This window comes from Carcharodon carcharias, chromosome 8 (genome assembly GCF_017639515.1).
Source record: "Carcharodon carcharias isolate sCarCar2 chromosome 8, sCarCar2.pri, whole genome shotgun sequence".
NCBI lineage: Eukaryota > Metazoa > Chordata > Chondrichthyes > Lamniformes > Lamnidae > Carcharodon > Carcharodon carcharias.
This window is the reverse complement of record NC_054474.1, coordinates 91,467,040-91,487,907: the sequence shown is the minus strand read 5'-3', so window position 1 is coordinate 91,487,907 and position 20,868 is coordinate 91,467,040. Positions and strand designations below refer to the sequence as shown.

General features: G+C 45.7%; 1 non-coding gene across 1 annotated transcript; it reads right to left on the bottom strand.

Annotated features, from left to right (window-relative positions):
* Positions 1 to 2,113: 2,113 nt before the first annotated feature.
* On the bottom strand, positions 2,114 to 2,220 carry LOC121281637. The gene has a single exon (XR_005943895.1). It is a non-coding gene; the product is annotated as a U6 spliceosomal RNA (small nuclear RNA).
* Positions 2,221 to 20,868: the final 18,648 nt, after the last annotated feature.

Below are 20,868 nucleotides of genomic sequence, written 5' to 3'. Positions count from 1 at the left end.
GCAACGCCTGCAAGGAGCCACCGAGGCCCAGCTGTTCTATAAACAGGAGCTGCACGTCATAATTCAGGCCGTGCACCTGACGGAAGAAATACGTCATCAGGGCACACCATCTAGGAGGAGGCTCGACGTAGAGGTATCGCTGCAGGGTCTGAAGGCGGAAAGTTGCCACCTGTGTGCGTAGGCACACTAGCGCCTGACCACCCTCCCTAAGCGGGAGACTCAGAACCTCGGCAGCGACCCAGTGCAATCTTTTGTCCCAGAAGAAGTCGACTAACAATCTCTGGATTCTTGTGACAAAGTCCGGGGGAGGGGTCAAAGTGACCAGCCGATACCACAACATGGCGGCGATCAGCTGGTTTATGACCAGAACTCGACCTCGGTAAGATAGCACTCGGAGCAGTCCTGTCCAGCGCCGCAGGCGAGCGGTGACTTTCGTCTCCAGTTCCTGCCAGTTTGCCGGCCAGGATTCCTCAGCAGGGCAGAGATGGACCCCCAGGTAGAGGAGGCTGGTCCTGCTCCAGGTGAAAGGCCTGAGCTCCTCGGGTAGGGGATCCATCTGCCACTGACCGACCAGGAGTCCAGAACATTTACCCCAGTTGATCCTGGCAGAAGAAGCGGCAGAGTAGACCTCCTGGCACTCGCGCATCCTCCGCAGGTCAGCCGGGTCACTAAACATAAGGAGCACGTCATCGGCGTAAGCCGAAAGGACCACCCCGATGCCCGGCCCACGCAGAACCAATCCCGACAACCTCCTCCGCAAGAGGCGCAGGAAAGGCTCCACGCAAATAGAATACAACTGGCCAGACAGGGGGCAGCCCTGACGTACCCCTCTCCCAAAGCGAAGGGGCGCCGTCAGGGACCCGTTAACCTTCACTAGACACTCCGCGGCGGTGTACAGAAGTCGGATCCGGGCGACAAAATGCGTCCCGAACCCGAAAGCTCGCAGAGTTCCGAGTAAGTATTCATGATCCACCCTGTCGAACGCCTTCTCCTGATCGAGAGACAGGAAGGCGCTCGACAGACCAGCCCTCTGGGAATGGTGGATGATGTCCCGGACCAGATGGATGTTATGATAAATGGTTCGGTCCGGGACGGTGTAGGACTGGTCAGGGTGGATCATGTGGTCCAGCACGGTGCCGAGCCGAGAAGACATGGCTCAGGCGAAGATTTTGTAGTCCGTGCTGAGGAGGGAGACCGGGCGCCAGTTTTTAAGAAGGCGGAGATCCCCCTTCTTCGGCAGCAGGGCAATCACGGCCCTGCGCCACGAAAGGGGCATCTCCCCGGTAGCAATGCTCTCCCCCAGGAACCCCGCGAAGTCGCTCCCCAAGACGTCCCAGAACGCCCTGAAGAACTCCACGGTCAGCCCATCTAGTCCCGGGGTTTTGCCCCTAGAAAGACCGTCGAGTGCACTGGTCAGCTCCCCCAGACTTATAGGGGAGTCGAGCCTTCCAGCGCACTCCGGGCCGACCTGCGGCAGGTCCTCCCACAAAACTCTGCAAGCTTCCTCACTGGACGGATCCGGAGAGAACAGGGCAGTGTAGTAATCTTGGGCAATGGCCCTGATGCCCTCCGGATCCGAGACAAGGGATCCGTCGTCGGCCAGCAGCGTAAAGAGCTGCTTACGGACCCCGTGCCTTTTTTCCAGTGAGTAGAAGAAGGGAGAGCCACGGTCCATCTCCTTAAGGAAACAGATCCGCGACCTCACGAACGCGCCCCGAGACCCGACCAGTTGCAGGTCCCGCAGCGCGCCCTTCTTCTCATTGTACACCGACCGCAGGGCCGGGTCCGCGTCGGGCTGACGGAGACGTGCCTCCAGGTCGAGCACCTCCTTCTCCAACTCCTCGACCCTGGATTTGCGTCTCTTTGTTGACCCCTTCGCGTACTCTTGACAGAAAACTCGGACGTGAGTCTTGCCCACATCCCACCATAGCCTCAAGGAGGGGAAGCCTCCCCGCTTCCTTCTCCAGCCGGCCCAGAAGCGACGGAACGAGTCCAGACAAACACATTTCCATCTGTTTCTGATGATCTTACATTGTTTCATAGTTTGCCATTGTGAGCTTTGAACTCTTGATCTTGGGGTTACATGCCCAGTACCATAACCACTTGGCTATTTAGGCCAAGCTAACGCTTCACGAATTTGCATGTCATCCTTGCGCAGGGGCCATGCTAATCTTCTCTGTATCATTCCAATTTTAGTATATGTGCTGCCGAAGCGAGCACAAATGTAACTCTTTCGAGTACAAACCCGTTTCCATCTGTTTCAGATGGAGTTACATTGTTTCATAGTTTGCTATTGTGAGATTTGAACTCTTGATCTTGGGGTTACAAACCCAGTACCATAACCACTTGGCTATTTAGGCCAAGCCAGATATAAGATGTAGGTGCATAGCCTGGGCATGGGTGTTAATTACTTGAACATAATGTTCACTATTGTAAATAAACTCCCATCAATGTCTCCCTGCCTATGGCTCCTTGTTCTGATGAGCAGTGTTTGTGTCACTCAGATGTGACAGCTTTTTGCATAAGATAAAGGCAGGTGTCTCAGTCCAGGCCCTCTTCCCTGTGCTTTGTGCAGCTTTCAAACCAAAGTGATGATCCGGCTTCGCACCCACTGGACACATTACTGATACCTGCACCTCAATGGTGCTGGTCATTGCTGCCAGAATGTCGTGGGCAGGTGTCACAGAGTTCCGTCATTCTCTCTGTGTGGCTCTCGGAATCTTTAAGTGGGGCTGGCCCCCATCTCTTCAGCATCTGTGACCAGTGATGCTGTGCTCCTGAAGGGGTCAGGTGCTGAAGGTGGACAAAGGATCAAGCGCATTTAAAGTTTCATAGCTACGTCTATATGATATGACCCTGATCACAGAGCGCAAGTGAACTGCTCTCGGCCAGGCAGGAGTCACACATTCACAGAGGTAATGTGAAGATCAGTGGAGTGTCCTCACTACAAAGTTGTCGCCATCCTTCTGCAATTGAGCAACTATTAGGTGTCTCCATGACAGGAGCATTCTCACAGAGGGTATTCGTGCTGCCATCAGCCAGACTGGAGTCAAACATTCACAGCTGAAATTTGACGATCTATGGTGTCACCTCGCTGCATGTCATTATCATCCTCCACAAATCTAGCAGCTATGAGGGCCTCCTGAGCGCGCCTGCCTCATCCAGCCAGTGCAGGGGCCTCATCCCCATCAACGTGGCCTTCGAGGACCTCCTCACCCTCATCCCTGTTGCTGTCCTCCTCATTGGAGGAGACCTCCAGCTCTTGCACCACCTCCTCAGCCAGCTCCTCTCCCCATTGCAGTGCCAGGTTGTAAAGGGTACAGCAGACGATGATGATGTGTGACACCCTCTGCGGACTGTACAGCAGGGCTCCATCAGGTTGTGAGTTGCAGTATTGATCCTTGTTATACCTTCAGAGCGAAGGTGTCATCAGCCACATCCTTGGTGGGTAGCCCTTGTCCCCGAGGAGCCAACCCTGCTGCCTCTGCAGACCCTGGAAGATGACAGGGACCTCTGACCAACTGAGAATGTAGGAATCGTGCACACTCACTGGGAACCGTGCACCTTTGTGGTGGTCGCACACCAGTTGCACATTCAGCGAATGGAAGCCCTTATGGTTGACATAGTTGACCCCTTGTTGCAGCGGAGACCTGAGCACCATGTGAGTGCAGTCAATGCCACCCTGCACCTATGGGAAACCCGAGATCTGGGCAAATCCAATCGCTCTTGTATCCTGGCTCTCCTGGTTCTGGGTGAAATGCACAAAGTTGTGTGCCCTTGAGAAAATGGCATCTATGACTTAATGGATGTATTTGTGGGTGGCAACTTGTGATATCCCACAGAGGTCACCTGTGGAGCCCTGAAAGGAGCCACTGGCATAGAAATTGATACCGCAGTCAGTTTCACGGCCACTGGCAGTGGATACCCTCCATGTCCCTGTGGCGCCAAATCCTGCAGTAGCTGGCAGATGTGACCAAGCAATTCCTTAGGCTTGAGCAGTTTTTGGCAACACTGATTCTTGGTCCTCTGCAGGAATGAAAGGCAGCATCTATAGACCCTGGGTCTAGCTGGGGACCGACGAGCAACGGCTCACTGTGGCTCTTCAGAGGCATGTCCCAGCCGCCCCTTCTACCTGGCTACACAGCCAGATGCCTCAGCCGCTTTCTTCTCCTTTGTCTCCACGCTCTGTAAGCCATAAGGCATACAGCTAGTTCATCAGGCTCCATGATCCTGATGTACTCCTTCTGCAGGATGAATGAGAGAGACACAGGGTTAGCATGGGTGTATTAGGAACCTGTCCTAGTTACGTCTGAAGGCACTTTAATGCGTCCCAGAGAGTGCTGGCCACCACTTGGATGGCCAGAGGTTAGTGCACTGTATGGTTGCCTGAAACCCCACCCTCCTCCGCCCAACTCCACCTGATCGATTGGTGGCAGTTTTGCCCACTGGACTGCATGCTGTGCTCTCAGCTCAGATGCAGGCATTCTCCTAACCCGCACTTCAAGGCTGCACTGTTAGCTTGAACCATGGGGGAGACTGGTCCAAACCAGGATGCTGACATTGCGAGGGGCTGTGAGCACCTCCACCAGTGACTGCTCCATGGCCAGCTTTAGCCCAGGGCCCAGTTGTCCAACTGTTCTGCAGTCTACTAAAACCCTCATTACTTTGCAATCTGTGCCCGAGGGGTGAAAAGTTCTGCATTGCTTGAGTGGGCAGAGAAGCTAGAGGCCTGACTCCAATCATATCAATGTGACTGCGCCTGAACTGTCTCAGCTGCAGAGGAATGGTCACTGTATACAAGGTTGTGTATATGCGTGGCCACTTCCCTTGCCCACCGAGTCCACCCCATCCCCCCACCTCAGCATGTGCTTGTGCACTACCTTCAATCACAGGGCAACCATTGCACTACCCCCAAGTCGCCTCAACCGCAGGGCTGCCCTTGCCACCACCACCCCACCAAACGCACCTCAACCTTGAAATCCAACAGGCGACCCGGGTGAGTGCTTCATAATGGTACTGTGCACTCACCTCCAAGTTCCCCTCAAAGTGTAGACTGCCAAGTGCGTGCCTTTTATATGCTATTGTCAAACAAGTCGGTATGCAATCACACCAAGTGACCGGATGATCCAGCGGCAGGGGCGGGGAATGATTCCAGTGGGCTGGGCTTATAATGATATGCTGTGAGGTTCTGGTGGAGCAAACAATCGCAAACTGGTTTCACAACATCATGAAACAGATTTTTGGCTTTCTCGCCATATTATCCGCTCACACCACTGAACACATCTGACGCCAGCAGGCATGGATGATTCCGCCAAATGGTTCATCACTACCTTCTCAATGGCAATCGATACTGGCTGGCCTTACCAGCAACACTCACATCCTTTGAAAGCATAAGATAAACTTCACAAGGCCGTGTTGATCAAACGAAACCTTGACAGTTGAACAATTTGTCACTTCAAAAAAACAAGGAAAGCTAACAGCTTTGTCTTTTGATCGAAGAAAGACATGGCTACATTTATATATTGCTTTTCGTAACTACGGGATGTCTCAAAGTGCTTTACAAGTGAATGAAGCACTTTTGAAGCCTAGTCACTCTTATAGTGTGTTACGATTGTGACATTTTATAAGATGGTTATGTTTTAAACTATCTCTTTAATTCAAGGTAAAATGGGGTAATGAAGATGCATCTGAAACCTGCTACTAGTTCTGCCTGATAATAAGCTTATGTGATCTGGTTGCCATGGGGTCAGGGGGCCCAGATCAAGTCTTATTACCAGCTTTCACAGCTGGATACAAAGGAAATAGCAGCTGTGTGGGATAAGCCTGTGCCCTGCACTCCAGACCTCACTGGTTCCATTGTGGGGGTAGGCATCCCATGCACCCTCACAATTTTTGTAGGGTCGAGCTAGCTTTTCAAGGACTTGTGCTCTCAGAGAAGTCATGAACCATAGCCTGGATTTTGGAACATCTTGAAAGATATGTTTAAAAGGTCCTACCCATTCCCCCTTCATGCCCCTGTTCTTCATGCTCCATGTCACCTCCATGCTTCTGTACCTCTTCCATGTCCTCCATGCCACTCACCCAGTATGCAATATCTACAGAATCAATGAGCCATATAATAACAATGGCAAACCTTAAGATGCTCACAAAAATGACACCCATTTAGAAATCCACTTTGAAAAGAGCTGCTGCTCTTTCAATGTTATAAAAATGTCAATCAGACACTGTCATTCATGGTTTCAATAACAGAAGTGTTATCCAAATTCATACCTATCAATATTGTCCTGTGTTAACAGACCACTGCTGTGCTAATCCATTAGTGAGTCTTGGAGCTCAGCCAAGCATTCATAATGAGGCCATCTTGGAATTGTATCAACAGAAACAGATGGCCAGATATCCAATTCTCCAGGATTCTAACCAGCCAGCCTTGAAGCTCACCCACTTCTTTGGCATCATTCAAATTGCTTCTGTGGTAGGCAGGAACAAATTGATCCCGCTCCCATCACCCTGGAGCAAAAGTTGCATGTGGGGGCCATTTACATGGAGGCAGATCTGTCAAGTTGGGAAATTTCCTGATTCGAGCTTCCCACATCCTTGGAGAAATCCAGCCCGTTAACTCTGTTTCTCACCACAGATTCTGCCTGACCTGCTCAGTTCTTCCAGCATTTTCTGCATTATAAGTGAAAGCAGATGAGTGGGCAGGAGTTTGGGATCATGCTTTACCCCAAGTCTCTCCCATACTTCATACAATGTTAACACTGAGGTCAAAGTAATTCAAACTTTTCTGTGATGGCATAATGGGTGATGGAAAATCACATCTTTTCATGGTGTTAGGCTACTTTGTTCATTTTATTTCATCAAAGATGATCAACCCTTACTTGTTAGTGATAGCAATGAGGTTTGAACTTCAGGCAAGCTGGTGGTGAGTTGAGTGCAAAGCACTGATCAATTCATTGGGAAAAAGGTAAAACTCTCTGAGAGGTACCAGGTTAGACCTGGTGGAACAAACACATTTTCAAACCCAGGATCTGTCTTTTTATACATCAGCTGCAGGATAAAGCCTAGGTTTTTGTTGTTCTACCTTTCAGCAGTAAAGGGAATTAGGTTTGTCAACTCTGGTTGAATGAATTTGTGGAGGTTTCATCACATGAGCCATCGTCCCCTCACCCCTTACACACTCCTGCCATTGGTCAACTGACATATCCATCTTCACGGCGCACAGTCCTCCCTCACCAATTGGAAAGCAAAAAGGCTATCCATTATCAAATTGAATAATCATTGATGCACCAAAAAACCATTTTTCCCATTGCCAATAATTTCATAATTAATGAACAAAAGCCTTCCAAGAAAATGAAATGTTCTTTTAATGTCCCAATGATTTTTCTCCCTGGTTGCTTGCAGTAGTGCCCTGGAGATTAATCATCATTCCTGAAGACTGCAGGCCAATCCTGGAGAGTTGGCAACCCTATACAGATTGGGTCCAGGAGCTAGGCTATGAATTTGTGAAAATGATAAGTCAACATCACAAAAATAGACTATTGATCTTGTTTATATCACGTTGCTATTTGTGGGAGCTTACTGTGTGAAAATTGGCTACCATGTTTCCTTTAGTTACAAATGTTTCAAATGTACTTCATTGGCTGCAGGGCATTTTCAGATGTGTACCCGTTAATGCCCTCTAATGAACCTAAAACTTTAACATGTCTGCTCACTGGAGTGTAAAAGCGAGAGGAGTGTAAAACATGCAGCTGACCCAAATCTACCCATTCCTTACAGGCGAGTTAGATTAAAACTATGGCTCAAGTTTCACAGTTAAGTTCGTTTAGAGAAATTACTCTCCAAGTAACATGTGCTATGTTAGGGCTGGAATCTCTTTATGCAAAATGAATTTTTCCTACACTGTCAAAAATGTACTTTAAAGAAACAGTGTCCTCCATTAATGCTGTGAAAGACAAGCCTGGCACAGCAAGGCACTGACTGTTCTCCAAATACGTTTGAAATTCTCTCCTTACTAGCTCAATAATTCTAATGCACTTTGCAAGGCATGGGATCTCACTCTGCTTCAGTAGATGAATGATATGTTTCATGTTGGAGGTGGAGGCAGTTTTCCTCAGGCAGGAAGATGAGCGAATTAACAATAGTCCCAATTCTCCAATCAATATGACACAAACTGACCTTTCAAACTCAGGTCATGAACCATTGGAATCACTCAGCCAAGAAGAGGACATGGGTAACTTCAAGTCATCCACAAAATTACATTTTTCAATGAACAAAGTGAGAAGGTAAAGACTTGCATTTATATAGCACCTTTCATAGTCTCATGAAGTCCCAACCCATGTTAAAGCTGATGAAGTACTTTTGAAGTGTAATTACTGCATTATTATAGGAAATGTGATCACCAATTTGTAGACAAGACCCCATAGACAGCAATGTGATAATGACTAGATAATCACTTTTAGTAAGGGACAAATATTGGCCAGGAGACTATGGGAACTTCTACTGAATCTTTTACACCCCCCTAAAAGGGAAGGTATAACTTCACATCTCATCCAAAAGGCAAACATGTAATTTTATATAGGACTCAAAATGAGTTGATTTATGGAGGCTCATGATTGGCCAGATGTTTGAATGGGAAGCAAGAAAAAACAATGAGAAAACTCCTCAAAAATATATTCCCATTGGGATATTATTTTAAAAATGCAGAACTAGAAAGCTTGAGGTAGCTGCAGAACTTAGTAGGTTACAAACATTTTGGTGAAAAAATAAATTACATTAAGCTAATGCTGCTGCATCCTAAAATTATTTTCCTTCTCCAGGTGTAAGTTATAGCTGAAGAAGCTGAACTACACATTAAACAAATAGATCATGTTCCAAATTCTGACCTCTTTACAAGAAAGTTACATTTTCCAACAGGTATTACCTCTGGGATCTATATCACTGACCCCTGATTTTTAACTTAAATTTCTACCAATCACAGTCATTAGACAGGGAAAAATGAGCCAAGGTCAGTGGTGTGAGGGCTCAGATCTTACATCAGGTGCACAAGCCTGATCGCCTCAAAGCTGTCCTAATTTTTCTGGTCACCGTACAAGTCTTTTTCCACCGTGGAACAGAGTTTTATACCTTCACTAGACTGCCAAGAGAAATAGATGCCTATCACAGCTGGACAGCAAATGAAAATGGGCCAACTCTTTCTTTAGAACCCAATGAAGCTGAGTCCTTCTAATGGGGAGTTAGGTTCAAACAGGGTAACCTGTTAATGAGATGTATAAGCCCAAGCAGCAAGCCCAACTCCTCAGCCATAGCATGTTTTCCTGGTGGCTGTTTTCCTCTGGTACCCAACCCAAATATGAACCCAGACTGTTAGCAAGCTATTCACCAAGGGGGAGCACCCCAAGTGAGCCTGATTCTGCCCATGCTTGATTTTGTTTGTAAAAATATACTTTATTCATAAAATATGTGAAAGAACATTACAAAACATTTCAAAACAGCCATCACGGAAGTGTGCTAATATTCAAGTTTTCAACATAGATCATGTTGCACTCTGAGGTGCTTCAATACAATCAAAGGAACATTACAGACATTTCAAAATGGTCATAACAGGCAGTGCAATGGTATTTAAGTTGTCTACATAGATCATGTTGCACTCTGAGGTGCTTCAATGTCATTGTGATACATGTAATATTCACTGCATACATTCAATGTGAGTCATACAGCCTGAGGGATCTATACAATTCCCAGCCCCTCAGTGCTGGCTGACAGGTCTTAGGTGCTGGCCTTTCATGCACACCTACTGATAAAGTTCATTGGATGCTGGCCATTGGGAGGTTTGTCTTTATCCACACCATTTTTCTCCTTTAAGTAGACCTACCTCTTTGACCAAGCTTCGGGACATCTGCCCTAATATCTCCTCATGTGGCTCGGTGTCATATTTTGTTTTATAATGCTTCTGTGAAACTTTTTGGTATATTTTCTTACTCTAAAGGTGATATATAAATGCACATTGTTGTTGCATCCTAACTTAGGTACACTATTATTATTTTTAGCACCCTACTGTTACCCTGACTAAAATTGGCCTATTAAGCACAAACAAGGACCAGACTTGGATCTTCCTGCTCCACAGGACCCCTACCACATCCAGTGGTGCACTTCTCAAGGAAGGAAATGATTGGGTCTCTGTTGGCAGATTTAGGGTTACATGATGTGGTGAACTGTTCTCTCACCTAAGTACTCTCAGCCCCTCTGTACTTTCAAACTATCAGCCCAGCTCTAACCTTCTTTTCTCCCTAAGATCCTTGAATGTGTTGCAAACTCCCAAATTAATGCTCATCTTTCCTGGGACTCCAATCAGATTTTTGCCCTGCCACAAAGTGACAAATGTCTTCCTATGTGACTGTGACAAAGATAAACTATCTCAGCACTTTGTTTTCCACCCGTCGGTAGCCTTTGACATGGCTGACCACATCACCCTCCTCCAATGCCTCTCCATTGGCATTGGACTCAGTTGGTTCCATTCTTATCTTTCCACAAGTAGCCAAGGAATCATCAGCAATGCTTTCCACATATTCACTGACAACACCTGGCCCCACTTCACCATTACCTTTCTCAACTCCTCCATTTTCTATTGTCAGGCTGCTTGTCCGTAATCCAGTTTTGGATGAGCAGAAATGTCCTCCATTCCCCAGCCACCAACTCCATTCCTCTCCCTGGCAACTCCATGAGGCTTTTTTATTTGTTTATTCTTTCATAGGATGTGGGTATCGCTGACAAGGCCAGTGTATGTTGACCGTTCATAATTGCTCTTAAACTAAATGGCTTGCTCCACCATTTCAGAAGGCAATTAGGAGTCAACCACATTGCTGTGGATCTCACATGTAGGTCGACCAGGTAAGAATGGCAGATTTTCTTTCCTAAAGGGGATTAGTGTATCAGATGGGTTTTTAACGACAATCGACAACTGTTTCCTAGTCACTATTACTGAGAATAGCTTTTAATTCCAGATAGTATTAATTAAGTTTAAACTCCATAAGCTGCCGTGATGGGATTTGAACACATGTCCCCAAAGCATCAGCCTGGGCTGCTGGATTACTAGTCCAGTGACATTACTACTATGCCATCATCTCCCCTCGAACAAGGCTGTTCACAATGTTGGCGTCATATTTGACACTTAGGTGAGCTTGACCACAAATTCATGCCATCACTAAGCCTGCCTATTTCCAGCTCTGTAACATCACTCAGCTCCATCCCTGCTGCTGAAACCTTCATCCATGCCTTTGTTACCAATAGGCTTTACTTTTCAAATGCTCCTGGTTGATCTCCGACATTCTACCCTTTGTAAACTTGAGGCCATCCAAAACTATGCTGTCCATGTCCTAACTCGCTCCAAGTCTCATTCACCCATCACACCTGCGTTCTCCAACCCACATTGGCTCCCAGTTCAGTAATGCCTTGATTTTAAAATTGTCACCCTTGTTTTCAAATCCCTCCATGGCCTGGCCCCTCCCTATCTCTGTAAGCTCCTCCAGCCTCCAAGATACCTGCACTCCTCCAACTTTGATATCTTGAGTATCCCCTATTTTAACCCATCCACTAATAGCAGCCTTCAGCTGTCAAGACTACACGCTATAGAATTCCCTCCTTAAACTTCTCTGCTCATTTCCTCTCTTTTCTCCTTTAAGATGCTGTGTAAAATCTATGCTCCTTAAATATATGTCTTTGACCAAGCTATTGTTCATATGCTTCACCTCTTTATGTAGCTAACTGTCAAATCTTGTTTGATCACAATTCTGTGAGTGCCTTAGGATGTTTAACTAAAGGTGCTATATAAATGCAAGCTCTTGTTATTCTTTCTATTGTTGTTGTGGAAGGATGAGTGAATTGTAGGCTGGAGCCCCAAATTACAGATCCCTTGCAATCTGCAACATAATGAACAAACGGTAAACCCAGCTCCTCAGCCAATACCTCACCATTTCACCCCCCCCCCCCCCCCCCCCCACCCCCCCCGCCCCCGGGTTTTCAAAATAGAGAAGATGCAATTTCTCATTGGGTTTCCCCCAGTTAAATAGTGTTTTAATAAATCAAATAAGAAGCATTTCTAGAATGGAACTATGCTGGTCACGACAAATTAAATATGGAAAGTTAACAGCTGTTAGATCTGAAGTAAACTTGCTGAGTCTTTACCTTCTTTGACAGTGACAAAGCTGTTTTGTCAGTGAACTCATATTCAGCACTTTATAACACAAACTTTGTTACCTTCCTTGCCACACAATTAGGGAGAAGGACTTCACTGTCTGGATTCAACATGATCTGGGTGCTTTGACACATGGCCTGTAGGCCCTTGCCATCTCCCCAATGCATAATCTTACTTCTGTTTCACATAAATTAGTTAATTGCCCAATAATCTCTATTAGGACCTAAAATCACATTCATCCCCATGTATTGTCTGCTCTGTAGATTCATGGCTTAATATTGATCCACTTGACAAAACAAGGACAACGGTTTTTAGTGCATCATACTTAAATCCAACCAGAACACCTTTCAGTCCAAAGCAGCATGCCTCATAGTAGATTGCTGATACAACATGAGGGATTGTGACAACATTTTTAGGTGAACATTACAAGATGATCATTGCAACTAACAATGGCTGTTTAGTAATTCAACAGTTTAGAGTGCGGAAGGAAATCACATTTGATTCTGGTATGAATTGTCTGACGTATAGCCATACTAAACAAATCATACCTTAAAGACAATGTCCAAGATTCCTCCATCAACACCCCTGGGTATGTCATATCTCAACAGCAAGACAGACCCACTGAATATGGCAGCAACACAGTGGTATACAGTCAGGAGCTAGTAGCCCTGGGAGTCCTCAACATTGGCTCTAAACCCTATAAAGCCTCAAGGCATCAGGTAAAAAATGGGCAATGCACCAAGGGTCCTTCAGCAGCACTTTCCAAATCGGCAACCTGTACCACCTCGAAGCACAAGGGCAGCAGATACATGGGAACACCACCACCTGTAAGTTCATGTCTCATTCACTCATCATCCTAACCTGGAACAATATTGTCCTTCCGGCCCTAATAACTGTGTTACAATGCTGTAGCATTTCAGTGCTCTGTGTGTTTCTGTGGGTATACTTACACCAGAAGATCTGGAACGGATGAAGAAGGCAGCTCACGCTACCTTCTCGAGGGAAACTTGGATGAGACAATAAATGCTGGCCTTGCCATTGACACATAGATCTCAAGGATGAATAAAAATATGTGGAAACTCAAAGGTAAAATTAGAAATATTTGGATAAATTATGACATGTAATAATCGTTCAGTCTGAGAGTAATTGTTTATTTGATTATTTTTTTCATGTGATTTGTCACCTAACACAGGTGTGAAAACTGGAACATGCTTAAATAAAGTTTAGTGTAAGCAGGCTAGCGGTGTAGCACAGAGTTTTTTTGGACATTTTGAGCCTCTAAGCCAAGATTTCACAATAAAATCACTCACATTTTAAAATCTCTGTGGTTTCAGACTGATTCCTTTTGCTTATCTTCCACATCTGACTAATATCATTCAAGTGGTGATGTCAGAATTGAGCTATATAGACTTTCTTGTGGACCACATTTCCTAGATCCAATTAGTATAGCAAGTTTCAACTAATTTCCTCACAATTCCAAACCCACCACTCAAATTGTGAGATGAGAGTGACTGCCTTTGACATCTAGACAGCATTTGACCATCAAGAAGCCCTAAAGAAACTGATGTCAATGGAAATCAGGGGGAAACTCTTCACTGGTTGGAATTATACCTAGCACAAAGGAAGATGGCTGTGATTGTTGTCGGCCAATCATTTCAGCCTGAGGGCATCATTGCAGGAGTTCCTCAGGGCAGTGTCCTAGTCCCAACCATCTTCAGTTATGTCACGAATGACTTACCCTTTAACATACTGCTATGTTCTACTGTGGGGTCGCTTTGCTTGTGAACTAGTTGCACATTTATCTATCAGCGGATGAGTCGGTTACAATATACTGCAGATGCAGAGACCAATATGAAATGAAGCATATGCTATTTATTTACACAGGCAACAGAGCACTAACAATGAGACCTTTTTCTAGACCAACCTTTAACATTGTAGCCTGCGCTACACAGCTATTGGGTCATACGTGATCAATCTGCTCACATTCTCTTAAAGGTGTATTACACCTCAGGTTACCACATACCTCCCCCTTTACTTGAAAGTGCAGTTTAGAATATATTAACTATTTACATAAATAAACTATTTACAAATTCAGTCTCTCTGGAGGCTTCTTCAAACATGTCGACCGTCGTAGTTCTACGACTTCGGATGGTTTATCTGAAGCCTCCCTCTCAGGAGTTATCTGTACACTAGGCTCCCCAGTAGGAACCTGTAACTTTGTCTCTTCAACTCTCTCAGGCTTAGCGGATCCTACAGGTACCTCCAAACCTAGACAATTCCACAGGAATTGCTTGGCACATCTTTTCTTGTGATTCTGTCTCCTATTTCCTGAGGTGATCTATGTGTTTCCTAATTATCCGACCTTCAACCGATATGTAATAGGAAAGGGGTCCTGTCACTGCAATGACTTGACCTGATAGCTATTTAGGCCCATCTCCAAAGTTCTTTGCACAAATTGCTTCTCCTACAGTGAAGTTTCTTTCATGACTGTGGTAATCACGTTCATTTATCTGGGCCGCCTAACTTCTCTCTGCCCTCTCCCCTAAACTCAGCCTTATGAGACTCAAATGTGTCCTGAGACGTCTCTGCATTAATAGCTCTGTGGGGGCAATGCCGGTGGCCATGTGTGGCGTGGTCCCATAGCTGAGCAGGAAAGGTGATAATCTAGTTGCTACAGAGTCTCCGTCCAGTTTTTTCAATCTGGCCTTGAAGGCCTGGACTACCCTCTTGACCAACCCATTGGATGTGGGGTTGTTTGGTGAGATCTTGACATGTGCTATGCCATTGAGACTTGTAAATCTTTGGAATTCCCAACTGGTGAATGTCATTCCATTATCAGACACTATTATCTCTGGTAATTCGTGCATTGCAAAACTCTGACACAAGCTGTCCATGGTGGCAGCAGATATGGGTGACGTCATTTCATATACATCCATCCATTTGGAATGGGTGTCTATAAGTAAGAGGAACATTGTGCCCAAAAAAGGCCCCATGTAGTCAATGTGGTGGCAGACCTATGGCCTTCCTGGCCATTCCCAGGGATTAAGTGGAGAAGGAGGCAATTTCTGCACCTGTTGGCACTGCATGCAGCACTTGACCATGTTTTCAATTTCAATGTCCATCCCTAGCCACCATTACTAGCTGTGCACCAACATTTTCATTCTGGTAATGCCTGGGTGAACACTATGCAATTCTGTCAATAATTGTTGTCTTCCTCTCAGAGGAACAATGACACCCGCTGCCCACAGTAAGATGCCATCCTGGCAGGTGAGCTCGTATCTCCTGTTAAAATAGAGCTTTATTTCATTCAACTTTGGCTCATTAGACCATTCCTGCAAGACTTGTTCCCTGATGTGAGACAAAACTGGATTGCACTTTGTTCATTCTCTGATCTGTTTGGCATTCACCGGTAACGAATCCAGAAAGTTTAATAACAAGACAAGTTCTTGAGTGATGGGGACATTCACATTGCTGTCCTTTAGAGGTAATCGGCTCAATGTGTTGGCATTGGCTACCTGGCTTCCCGGCCTGTGGATAAAAGAATATTCATAAGCAGCTAGAGCCTCTATATGCGTGCTGAGGCAATTGGGGGTATTGCTTTACCTTCCCCAAACAAGCCTAATAGTGGCTTGTGATCAGATACAAAGATGAAGTGGTGACCATGGGTGTATTGTTGGAACTTCTTCATGCCAAATACAATGGATAAGCCTTCTTTCTCTATTTGTAAGTATCTTCATTCTGCCGCACTGAGTGTTCTTGAGATGTAGCCAATGGGCCGTTCGGAGCCATCTGTCATTCACTGGGAGAGTACTGCCCCTACTCTATAAGGGGATGCATTGCAGGTTAAAATCAATTCTTTCTTTGGTCAAAATGTACCTACAGGGCCAATAAATGTAGCAACTGCTTTACTGCCATAAAAAGCCTGTTGTTGTGGAGCTTGCCAAGTCCACCTGTGGTTTATCTTGAGTAACATGTATAATGGAGCCAATACTGTTGACAGATTTGGGAGAAAATGATCATAGTAGTTAACCATTCCTAAGAAGGACTTCAGTTCTATGGTGTTTTTCAGTGCTGGCGCCTCACGAAAAGCTTTCACCTTGTCTTCTACTGGGTGAAGGCCCCGCAGGTCGACCCTATGATCTGGGTACACCACTTCTTTTGCTTAGAAGATGCATTTTTCCCTTATCAAATGTACTCCTGCCTGTGAGAAACACTTCAATATCGCTTCCAAGTTAGCCAGGTGTTCTTCATCAGGTAGTCCTGTTACTAGGACACCATCGAGATAAACCACCACATGGGGCAGCCCTTGAAGTAAATTTTCCATTGTCTGTTGGAAAATGGCATATGCTGATGTGACTCCAAAGGGTAACCTGGTACACTGTTATAACCACTGTGTGCGTTGATAGTCACAAAATCCCGAAAGGGCTTTTTTTTAGCTCGGCTTGTTGGTAAGTGTGGTTCATGTCGAGTTTTGTATATGTGGTTCCCCCTTCCAGCTTGGAGTAAAATTAATCAATTTTTGGTATAGGATGCCTGTCAAGTCTGGACGCTTTGGTAATGGTCATCTTGTAATCCCCGCATATTCATCAGGCTTTAGTATTGGAACTATGACTGCTGCCCACTCAGAAAATTGTACAGGTTGTAAGATTCCCAACCTTTCCACCCTGTCTAGTTCAACATCAACTTTTTCTCGTAATACATAGGGGACTGGCCTCACCTTCAAGTGTCTGGGGGTTGCCCCAGGATCCACGTGGATTTTAGTTTGCAGCCCCTGAATGTTCCTGAGCTCTTCCCTGGACACAGAAGCATATTTCTGTAATAATTCTTGCAGATCTTTCATTCTGAGTTGAAAAATCTCAGTCCACTCCAACTTTATTTCCTTTAGCTAGTTCCAGCCAAGTAGAGTTGGATCTTCCCCTGCTACCACTATCAGGGGTAGGTTAGCAGACTGGCTTCTATATTGTACTATGTTGCATATACCTCTTAATCGTATGTCTTCACCAGTATATGTCTTTAATTTAGCATCTGACTTTTCCAGCTTTAATGAGTGGCTTCCTTCATTCAGACATTTAAATGTTTGTTTCCCTATGGCTGTCGTGGATGCCCCTGTATCCACCTCCATTCAACTGGGTTTTCTATTGACTTCTACTGTCACGTAGATTGGCTCTGTTTTACCCACTTTTAAATTGTGTAGCGAGTAGATATCTGACTCTGTTTCATCTGGTTCCTCCATTATATGAATTTCACAATTTCTGCCTTTTTGTTTGAAATTTTGCCTCAATCTGTCTTTACAATATCGCATAATGTGCCCATTGCGAAGGCTCTTTTACATTGTTGTTCACTTGCAGGCTTTCTGGTTCCATTTCTGCCATTATTAATGTGCGTTTTATCTGTTAAACCATTGCTTTTTGCTGGTCTGTTAATGGTGGTTGTTTCCCGCCTTTCCCCGGACCCCTGCACTTCCGCGCCATTTCTAGCCGTTGCCTCCCCCCTGACGTGAAAGACAGCGCTATTTTATGCTCCTTTGATGGCTTCTGAATCCCTGACTGCACTCTCCATTGCAAGCACCAACTCCAGTGCCTTGCTAAATTCTAAATTTGTTTCTGACAACAACCTTTTTAAAATGGCTTCTTCATTAATCCCACACACTAATTGGTCTCTGAGCATGGCATTAATCGATGTCCCGAACTCTCAGTGCTCTGTCAGTTGTTTAAAGGCTGCTACATAGCAAGCGAGCGTCTCCTCAGGGGCGCGACGCCTCGAAGTGAATTTAAAACGTTGCGTTGTTACTGAGGATTTCAGCTGAAAGTGGCTTTCGACTAGATTCACCAGCTCATCAAAGCTCTTGGAATTTGGAGCGTTGGGTGCTGTTAGACTATGAATTAGGCCATATGTTTTACTGCCACATGTCAGTAGAGGATCACTCACCTCTTCTCCTCCCCTGATATGTCGTTGGCAAAAAGAAAAATGCGAGGTGTTCAATATAATGTGACCAGTTTGGTTTGATCAAATGGGTCAATGTGGCCAAATTGTGACATACTGGAGGGAGATAACTTCGACGATTATGGTGAGGGCTGTACTTACAATTGACCTGCAAGGCACGGCTGATTCACTTCAGTTGAGTTTTCGCGGCTTTCCTTGGTGTCGTCAGCTGGTCGTGTTTTGCCTTGTCGCCAGTTGTTATGTTCTACTGTGGGGTCGCTTTGTTTAAGAACTAATTGCGCACTTATCTGTTGGCAGGGGAATCAATAACAATATATGGCAGACGCTGAGACCAATATGAAATGAAGCACATGCTATTTATTTACACAGACAACAGAGCACTAAGATGATGTGTGCTTCCCCAACCAGATCCTGCTCTAGACTAACCCTTAACATTGTAGCCCGCACTACGCAGCAATTAGGTCATCCCGCATGTAGTCAATCTGCTCACATTCTCTTAAAGGTGTATTGCACCTCAGATTACCACACATGTGATCAGAAATGGGGTTGTTTGCTAATGATTGTATAGTATTCAGTACCATTTGAAACTCTTCAGATATACTGAAATAGTCTATGCCCACTTGCAGAAAGACCTGGACAGCATTCAGGTTTGGGCTGTGAAGTGGCAAATAATATTTGCACCACACAAGTGCCACCTTTAACAACATCTTGACTGGGAACTATGTCGCTGTTCCTTCACTGTCACTACGTCAAAACCCTGAACTCCATCCCTCACCGCACTGTGAGCATAACTGCACCACATGGACTGCAGAGGTTCAAGGAGGAGGCTCACCACCACTTTCTCAAGGGTGATCAGGAATGGGCAACAAATGCTGGCCTTGTCATCCATGCGCACATCACATGAATTGATAAAATAGTTGTCCATGGTTTTCAATTACTTTCGCTGCTTCATCTGAAGGAGTTACAAGGGTGATAGGTGTAAAGGTCAAAATAAAGATGAAATTCCATTTTAATGCATTGGGAAGTGTTATTCTAAAGAAGGCACTAAGTACATTGTTGGAACAGTGTAGAATTTTACATTCTGGCTTCTGTGACACCTTGCCTGGGAGTCCTGGAACATTATTTGTTTCCCCAGCACCAACATCCCTCACCTTGAGAAGCAAAGATTCACCCAAAGTAAAAAAAATATTGAAAAGGAATTTCACAGGAAAAAGGGAGGACTGGAAAAATTCATCTTCAGCATGAAAAAAAACTGATAGGAATATTTCCTTGAGCAAAAGGATGAAGGTGAACAGCCTGATGATGAGATGAACTGGCTAACCTCCAGTGGCTAACAACAGTACACACGCTGACCCAAGACTGAGGCCTGGCTGAGAATAGAAGCCCACTTGAAAAATTTGTAGCAATTGAGAGCTGGGAAGTGGCAGGAAATATAGAAAGCAAAATGGGATGAATGTCAAATCAGATGGCTGTGAAAATAGGTTAACAACATGAGACATGCATTAGCAAGCTAAAATCATCCACCTTTAGATGGAAGACTAAAGTGTATAAATTGTGGGTGTTTATTGTTAAATGGGTGCCTCACAGATCTTAGGGTTAATTGCAGTGGGTGCAGTATAATCCTTACACCGATATTTTGATGGGTCAAAGTTTTTCACCCCATGGCGGGTGCACTCCTGATCCGACTGGGAGTAAAAAACTGTGCAATGACGTTGAGCGAGCATCCTGACGTCATCGCTCACACGCGATATTTCTCTCAGAGGGCGCACGCAGGTGCTGGAGATGCGCCCACCATTAATTAAACGGCCCCTTAAGGCCCTTAACAGTCCAATTGACTATGATTTTTCATTGCCCATGTGATTTCCAGCTCGTCGCACGGGCAAAACGGGTAGGAGGCCAGCTGACATCTTCACAAACTTTATCCAAGGGCGGGATAAAAAGGATCAGCAGCATTGCCAGTGTGAGTAGTGAGGAGTTTTGGAGATAGTTTGCTGCTGGTTGCTTATTGGTATTTGGCAGCTTCATCTCTGTTTGGGGCTTCATTCTTAGCATTTCCAGGCTTCATTTCAGGACTCATTGCTATCCGCAAGGCCCTCAGAAGATTCAGATCATGTGGACCCTTCCAGGTGTCAGACAGCCTTCTGTTCCCCTGGTAATGGGGATTGTGATCTCTGCTGGAGGCACCTCCTCTGAGGAGGAAGACAGGGGCAGAAGGGAGAGGAGGCCAGGTGTCCCTATGCAGCTTCCAGTGGAGGGACCTGTGGGAGGAGAGGCACAGGCACAAAGGGTGCAGGGCCAGCAGGTAGCCCAAGGTGGAAGGGGCTACAGACAACGCTGTTATCCTGCTGCCAGAGTTTACAGGTGGCGATGCAGCTACCTCAATATGTCCGAGGTACAATGCCAAAGGAGGATCCGCTTCTCAGTGGAGTTTGTGACTTATACTTGTCAGATGATCGGGCCTGAGATCAGCTCTGACTGTGTGTGTGGACACCCCTTGCCAGTGGCTCTGAAGGTCACAGTGACCCTCAACTACTATGCCTCTGCCTTTTTCCAGGGCTCAGTGGGGGATCTTTGTGGAGTGTCCCAATCAGCTATCCACAGTTGTGTCAAGCTGGTGAAAGGAGCTCTGTTCAGGCAGGTACTGACATTTATTCTTTACTGTATGGATAAGGCCAGCCAGGCTGAGTGAGCCAGAGGCTTTGCAGTGATTGTTGGGTTCCCCTGCATCCAGGGTG